Source organism: Schistocerca americana, chromosome 1 (assembly GCF_021461395.2).
Source record: "Schistocerca americana isolate TAMUIC-IGC-003095 chromosome 1, iqSchAmer2.1, whole genome shotgun sequence".
NCBI classification, from domain to species: Eukaryota; Metazoa; Arthropoda; class Insecta; order Orthoptera; family Acrididae; genus Schistocerca; species Schistocerca americana.
The window spans coordinates 471,269,813-471,278,600 of NC_060119.1; the positions used below are offsets into that span (position 1 = coordinate 471,269,813).

An 8,788-nucleotide genomic window follows, 5' to 3' on the forward strand; every position below is an offset into this window, starting at 1 on the left:
AACAGGTCTAGTAAAAGAGACTGCTTACACCGCTGTTGTCCACCTTGTTTTGGAGTATTGCTGCGTGGTGTGGGCTCCATTTCAGATGGAACTGACGGAGGACATTAAAAAATCCAAAGAAGGGCAACTCCTTTCTTATCACGAAATAGGGAAGAAATTCACGGATATGTTCCACGAATTGTGGTGAAAGTCATTAAAACAAAGGCGTCTTTCTCTGCGGCAGGGTTTTCTCGTGAAATTTCAACCAAAAACTTTCTCATTAGATTGCGAAAATATTCTGTTTTCGCCCACTTATCCAGGCGGAAATGACCATCCTTATAAAACAAAAGAAATCAAAGTCCACACAGAAAGATATAAGTGCTCGTTTTTCCTGTGTTCCGTTCGAGAGTGCAGCTACGAAGAAATAGCTTGAAGGTGATTCGATGAACGCTGTGCCAGGTACTTCATTGTGAACTGCAGACTAAATATATATCACTGAAAATATCTTCCACTGACAGCACGTCGTGTCACGCTAGTTGAAATAGTACAGACAGCCTAAACATTCTCTGAAGCTTACTTAGTTCTTCATTTCAAAACACGTTATGCATACGTAAATCAAAATTAACAGATATTTTTTGAAGTCACGCGTACTGTGTCAGCTTAATGTTTCCCCTTTCCGGCATTTCTGGAATCATACACATTCAACACCGCGTGAATCCTTGCGTGAATATTTTGTGCCGCCATTTGTCACCGCGTCCCGGCAGACAGGCTGTCTCTCAGTTGATGTCGAACGCCACATCCCTGGTCCCGCAGTGGCGTGCATTTCCGTCGCACACTTGCTGCAGCGAAATTTAATTCAGAATAATAAATTCTGTTAGCCAGTTTCTGACTCGTAAAATAAGTTTAAAATACGTGACACCAATTCCAGTTTGCGTTCCAAAAATGTTGTCGACGTAATGAAGCAATAAGTTAATACCACATTCAGCACGGATCCCCGGAGCTGCGACAAATTGCTGCCGCGCCGGGCAATTATTTCCTCCGATTCGTTATTTAGGAGCGTAGCGCAACAGTACGCTCTGCGTGCCAGTTGCGTCTCTTTGAAAATCATTTCGAAAGATCCGGCGAATTTGTGTTTTCGCCAGTTCGTACAACGCAAAATAATTTGCTGGAAATGGAAACTGAATGAATCGCCCCTCATTTGCGTATCGTAGTTACTGTTAAGCGAATTGCAATCATAAATGGCAAAGCAATGTTACATTACACCTTAAATCACTTTTCGATTACATGTTCTGTTGACAAATAACATTTATATCTGTGAACATGACCTCAATTAGCACAGATGGGATAAAAGGCAATGCATGGAGCATGTTGGCCATTTGTATTTGCGTAACAGAAGAATATTAACTCGAAAATTTAGGTACCATTGTTTCGTCTCTCTCTCTCTCTCTCTCTCTCTCTCTCTCTCTCTCTCTCTCTCTCTCTCTCTCTCTCTCTCGATCCATCTATTTCTACACTTTTTCTCCTCCTCCACCTCCCCCTCCTCACCATTGTTCTGCTCTTCGAACTATTTTAATTTCGTTTGTTCACAGTGTGTAGTATTTGTAGGTTGTCTGTAATGGCTGTCGTTGTGAGACCATGGTCCTTTAGATGCATTGCAAAGGTAGATTTATCAAAGTTATTTAGCCGGGAGGCATCCATATGCTAACGCTATCTTATCTTCAAATATTTCATGAAATATTCAAAAACAAAAAAATTAATTATCCCCTGACGTAATAAAAAAGTAATATTCTATGGATATTCGATGTAGCAGTCATACAACAGTTAAGTGCCATTATCGTAATTCGCAATGGTAATATCGTAAACACAAACTGTAACTGTCATCGTATAACTTGTAATAGCTCTGAACATTTCATGTGTGTAACATCATTGTTCTTTCTATATCTAAGTTCTCTGACAACAGTGTAGCTCAAAACAGTTGTAGCTGTCATTTTTTAAATTTGTAATAGCTTTTAGTAATTTCATATAAATATAACATCATTGTACTTCCTAGGCCTAAGGTCTCCGACAAAAATGTGGATTAAAAATTTCATAATGTGCATAAAAAACTTCGCAGTCTATAATAGCTTTTTAAGTTTCTATATGTGCAACACCCATGCACTTTATGTGGCGAAGTTCTTTGACTATAACCTAAATGTTTCCGTATGAGCAACATCTTGACACCTACCACGTGTAAGTTCTTTGACCACAGGCGACATGTTTGTAAACACAGTGTATTTCACGAGTGCACATCTTAATAGTGAAATATGCAGCTACACTTTATAAATCTGAAATATGGACGTGAAAATTATAATAAGTGTGTAACTAAGTGAAAAAACTGTCACCAGAGCGTAACTATAATAATGATGCTTCATCTTTGTGTAAGTACAGATATATTTTCGACAAATGCTGCCTTGTCACTTAAAATTGTCCCACTTGTATCTGTTCAGTCACCAGTAAATAATTTTTTTGTATTTATGCAGTGATCTCCAGCAATATAAACATGTACTTGAAAGTATCAACACCTGAAGATGGGCGCAAGCCCGAAACCGGTCGTGTGACAAATAAATAACCTTTTATTGTGACTAGTAGCGGAAATTTTTCTATACCCTCTAAAGGTACAGTCACGGAGTTCAGAAGCATCCGCTATGGATAAAATTCATGAAACGTTTAGAATCAGCGTTTTAGTCATAATTTTATATTGCCGAGGTGATAAATAAACCAAATGATTAATGTATCCAATTGCATTCAATTCCACATTCCTAATAAAAGAAAATGAGCTACACTTCATTTGTAATTTTCCTTATCGCTATTTCTGATGGTGTAGTCGGGTCTTGTACAATAGTGAGTTGCTTGTATTGTAGGGTACCTAAGTTCAGAGCCTGGCCATTTGAGAAGAACTGATAAACACAGGTGAACATTGACCGTAGAAACGTTTAACAGAACTTCTTACCTTAAAATTTTTATCTCGATGGAAGAAATAGTGAACTTAGGCTAAGACACAATTGTTCATGAGAGAAGTGAACTATGTATACTCTTACAAGTAAGGAGTCCTTAGTGAAAGCATCCTTCAATAAAAAGTTCTCGGTGAACTTGGCGTGTCAAATGAAATCCCAAGCTTTCGATAACGGCCTACATCATTGTCAACAGGGTCTCAGCCTGACTGACAGCCAAGTGGAAGCCTCTCCTGTTTTCAAGGAAATCGCGCATACTGGGCTGGCGCTGCCTGTATTCACAGATAAAGTTTGCCGTTTCTACACAATGTAGCTTGCAGCGCCGCCAATGGCACAGTGCGGTAAAATACGAGAAGAGAGAATGAAGACAGAAGAAGACTTGTCATTTGAAACTTCCTGGCATATCAGAACAGCGTGCAGGATCGGGACGTAAACCTGTGGAACCTTGCTTTTTGTGGCACGTACTCTATAGAAGAGCTGTCCGAATACAAATCATCGCAGACACCGCTGCAGAATGAAAATTAATTCTGGAAAGAATGTCCTAGGCAGTGTCGACGCCATATCGTTCCTTCCAGGAGTGCTAGTCCCCAAAGGTATGCAGGACATTTTCAGTGAAGTTCGGAAAGTAGGAGAGATACTCACAGAAGTAAAACTGAGGGCGGGTGTAAGTGCTTGGATACCTCAATCGGTAGAGTAGCAGCCCGCGGAAAGCAAGGGTCCCAGTGTACGACCAGCGGTCCAGCACACACTTCCAAACTGCCAGGAAGTTTCGTACGATACAACTCTCTACGTGAAGTGCATTCCTGAGTGAGTATCCGGTGTCTCTACTGAAGATATTAGCACAGGCTAAGTTCAACGGATTCTCTAACAACACCGTCGGCATAGTTTGGAGTGTGGGTCAAAATTTTCGTATGTTCAAACAAAAGATTTTGTTTCTTTAGCAGGCTGTGCTCGGCCATCTCTGATTCTTCGAAATCCTTGTACTTATAGTGATAACACAGCAATTACCAGTAATCCTTATAGACTGTTCTTATGACTTCATACTGTTGTATTCGGTCTTCTTTAACCGCTATCGGCTTCGAAACGCCCAAGGCTTCATTATCATAACGTACAACTGCGAAATACAAGGTGCGCCTGAATAAAGTAAACAAGAGTTACAAACAAAATATCTTTCCCGACCAAAGTAATCACCATCAACTACTACACACATGCCATTGATGGCAAAGCTATTGCAAACAGTCTGCCTATGCTATTTGCGGTATCTCTCGAAGCACCGTAGTCACGCGTTGCAGCACCGCGACTCTGTTGTAATGATGGTTTCCAAAAACTACGAACTCCGGATACAAAGATGAGTGAAATCTCCAGACGACTTTCCATCTGTTCGCCTGTTAGCTTGTACCGTTTCAAATGTTTGACAAAGATAGGACACTTAAGCAAAGAGACTGTGCACTATTTTTCACAAAGACAACAGCCGATTATCTCCAAGCATCCGTCGCATTCGTGCGATGTTGTCTGGAACTCTGTGTGTTGACGGTCGACCCGGACACAGCTCGGTCGCGACACCTCCCTTTCCGTCTCTAAAGCATTTAAACCAATTAGGCACACACATCTTAGTCACTGCTTCAACTCCGGATACTTCAACTAACATTACATGAGTATTAGCCGCCGTTTTCCCCTTTTCCGAAGGGAAACGTCATGTTTCCACGATGCTCCATTTTGTGGTCCGTTTTGCAATGACCCTAGTTCTCACTCTGACTCCATCAGCCTGGTCGCAGCGTGCACCACTGCTTCACTTTGCACAAGACAAAACCAATGAAAATTATGGAAGTATCGTTCTTATTTCAACTGAAAACTACAAATGGTACGCTCACGTATTGGCTATCTAATGAAAGCAGTCGCCAAATCCATCTGAAATTGTGTAACTGTTTTCCATCTAACTTTCAGTTTTACTGGACATGATTTGGAAAGCTGAAACTGCAGACAAAAAAAAAAAAAAAAAAAAGCGATCATGTGAAATATTATGCGTGGAGTGAATAGTGCTACAATGCGTAATGTCACAGTATTCATCTTGCAACTCTAATGCACAAAACTAATAGAGTAAAAATCTTGCATAACATTACAAATTGGACGTTGAAAGAACAGATACCTGAAATGCTTCTGTTAAAATCACCCGCGAATTTATGCACCCAAAACTAAATGAAATTGCGAACCCTGAATAATACACACGAGGGCCTGTAACACAGCGTAAGACTGTCTGAGGAAAGATATGGGAACTGAATTAAACTTCCGCTGAACTGACAACGATGGTAATTTGTAATGCAATGGTTGCCTGTAAAGAATCTTGCTGCGTCCTAACAGTGATGTTCAACTGGCCCAGCAAACTTTCGTGCTCTACGTTGCGGGCAACTGAAACTCCTGTATTGCTCGAAAGTAGCGTTTGATAGATGCAGCACAGCACCAAGCCAATGAAAGAAAAGTTGCCCAAGTGCTGCGCAAGGAAAAGCTATGGTACTAAGTACATCATTCTTTAAGCGTTCAGAAATTGTGTTCCACTAACAAGGGGAGGCCGCCAATTGTGAAATTCAGATTCAATTCATACTGCCCATAATAAAAGCTCATGGCCAGAGGTGTAATGTGGCAAAGCACCAAGATGCACTTCTCAGCCGTTGTCTAGAAAATCGACAGTTAACAGAAACCGTTGGGGTGAAATACTCTCGACGATTAATAATTTTCTACAGCGTCGTGGAGCAGCGGTAAGCGCTCTTGTTCGTAATCCGAAGGTCGCCGGATCGAATCTCGCGCCATGAAATTTTTTTATTATTAGTTTTTTGTAATTCAAATATATATATATATAAAGTATTAATGAATTGCTTATGCATGTTGGTGACGGCGGATCGGTCTCCAATTGTACCGCCGCAATTTTTCCGTTTTTTTTAACAGGGTGTACCAAAGCTCTCCCGTCCGCACTGATTTTCGACAATGTTACAAGTTGCGCTAGGGACCGTATCTACCTTCTTTCGAAGTTAGCAGGCAACTACGCTGTTATGCGGCGGCTCGTTTCGGCCCATTCAGCATCTTTCATTCAAGTGTAACGAGCGAGTAACGGAGTTTATATTTCATACCTGCCACAGCAAATTTGTGTTCGTGGGGTCTCTATTCTAATTCGAACGTTTGACTTACGCTATACGTATTCGTTTCGGAATATCGTTTCTACGTCTTCCGTTAACTATACGTGGTTAACATTATGAAGACAATTAATAACATTTGTGAAATACAACTTTGTTTGCGGAAAACATAATGATGTTCGAAGTCGCCAGTTTTTCCACGACAAACGACTTTCAACAACTTATTATATGCATAATTGTTGCAACAGATTGCCGGGAATTATATATATATATATATATATATATATATATATATATATATATATATATATATATATATATTTATATTTATTTATTTATATTTGAATTATGAAAAACAAATACAAAAACAAAAATTTGCATAGGGCGAGATTCGATCCGGCGACCTCCGAATTACGAACCCGAGCGCTTACCGCTGCGCCACGACGCTGTATAGAATTATTAATCGCAGAAAGTATTTCACCGCAACGATTTCTTTTAACTGTCGATTTTCTCGACAACGGCTGAGAAGTGCATCTTGGTGCTTTGCCACATTACACCTCTGGCCATGAGCTTTTATTATGCGCAGTATGAATCGAATCTGAATTTCACAATTGGCGGCCTCCCCTTGTAAGTGCAGTGCGGTGACAGTCGATTAAAAAATAAAACTTTTGTAAGGGAACGGAAAAAGAAATTGGACCTACTGAATGATATAGAAAGGCCTGTCATTTAAAAACTATATTACGAAACTTTTATCGATTAGGATAGTCTTTACAAAATTTACTTTTTTTATAAAAAGAAATATATCTGCCATGTAACTTGATAACCGAGATAGTAAAGGAGAAATAGCTCTCGAATTCAAGTAATGTGAGCAGATAATTATGTTTAATCTTGTCTCGACAATCAAGTTAACCGACATAATCAATAAGGAAAAATCATACCGAAAATTTGGCTCAGTCAAACTCATGACAAATTACGTGCTGGCAAGCAACGTAGGGGCAATGTTATCAGACTATCCTGGCACTTCTAACATCAATCTTTAGAAAACATTGTTTCCAAAAACGAACATCATCTGCATCTTTGTCTCTGTTTTCTGGTAATCATTTTCCCGAGCAGCTTAACCGCGTGACCGTCACCAGACACTGTCACTCAGTACAGGCAACGACAAACTACTAACAACAGATCACATCGCGTGTACTCAGAACCTTCGTAGGCTAACATATCCACTATTAAAAATAAGTCTGAACTATCCAGCGTGCGAGTCCGATCCATGGCTCATCGGATAAGACGAGAACTCTTGTCACTCTATATATACGAAGACAGTAACTTGTTCTCGAAAGAACAGTTACTGTTGATGGCCGTGCAGCTTTTCCCTGGAATAAATGATGACTAACTGAAAACCTTAGCTGCCGACAGGTGTTGTTGATATACCTCGACGTGGACAGCTGAAAATGTGTGCCCTCGGTGTCCTTGGTGGCTCAGATGGATAGAGCGTCTGCCATGTAAGCAGGAGATCCCGGGTTCGAGTCCCGGTCAGGGCATACATTTTCAGCTGTCCACATCGAGGTATATTAACATTACCTGTCGGTAGCTGAGGTTTTCAGTTAGTCATCATTTATTCTTGTCACTCTCTTCTTCTTCTTCTTCTTCTTCTTCTTCAGTAGCGCTACAGCCCTTTGCGAGCCTTGGCTTCTTCAACGATCTTTCTCCACTTTTCTCGGTTGTCCGTGCTCTTTTCCATCCCCGGACTCCCGTACTGGTGAGATCCACTATTACGTCGCCAATCCATCGTCATCTAGGTCTCCCTTTTCGCCTAGCTAAATAGACCACATCTTTCGTCATTTTCCTCGGAATTCTATCCTCTGCCATTCTCTGCACGTGTCCTACCCATCGTATTCGCTGTGATTACACGAATTTTACTACGTCACTTCCTTGTATTAACACTTGTAATTCGGCGTTGTAGCGTATTCTCCAGCCTTCTTCCTCTCTTATTTGACAATAGATTTTGCGTAGTGTTTTCCGCTCAAAGGTTCTTCGTGCACTTTTGTCATTTTCTGCCAAAGTCCATATCGCTGACCCGTACGTGATAACTGGGCGGACTAGGGAGTTACATATGAGCAGTTTTGTTTTCTTGTAACAAGGGTATATTTGAAAAGTAGCATATTTCCAAAGAAAGCTCTGTTTCCCACTTGCATTCTTTCCCTTCTAGCCTTTCCAATACTGTTATAATTTGTTATTAAGGCTCCCAAGCAGTTCAGAGAACACCCCTTCGAAGCATTTCCCATTGCTGTTCAGGTCCTTAAGGGTTCGCCTGGCCTCAGGTTGTGACATTATCATATATTTAAAACGAGAACTCAGTATCACTCTCATCGACTACTAAAAATAAATTAGACTATATTGTGATCTTGTATTATTAAGATGAACGATGCATGTCCGAAGGAACATGCCCTGTGGCGACTACAGCCGTTAGGAAACACTTGGAAGGTACTCACAGTTGTGAATAAACAACAACCATGAGCTGTGTAAGGTAATTTGCCGGTCCGGAGCAAACTTTCATTGTCGTCATTCCCTTGTAAGCTCACAGTTGTTAACACATTCCATGTACAAGCTAGAGACCTTACATTACCTTAAAACTTCGCTGATTTGCACGACAGAGGGTGTCTGACATGTCTCAATGCGTGTGTTTGGGTGCCTCAT

General features: G+C 40.6%; 1 non-coding gene across 1 annotated transcript; it reads left to right on the forward strand.

Moving 5' to 3' along the window:
• Positions 1–7,558: 7,558 nt before the first annotated feature.
• Trnat-ugu lies at positions 7,559–7,632 on the forward strand. Its single transcript has one exon. It is a non-coding gene; the product is annotated as a tRNA-Thr (tRNA).
• The last annotated feature ends 1,156 nt before the right edge of the window (positions 7,633–8,788 follow it).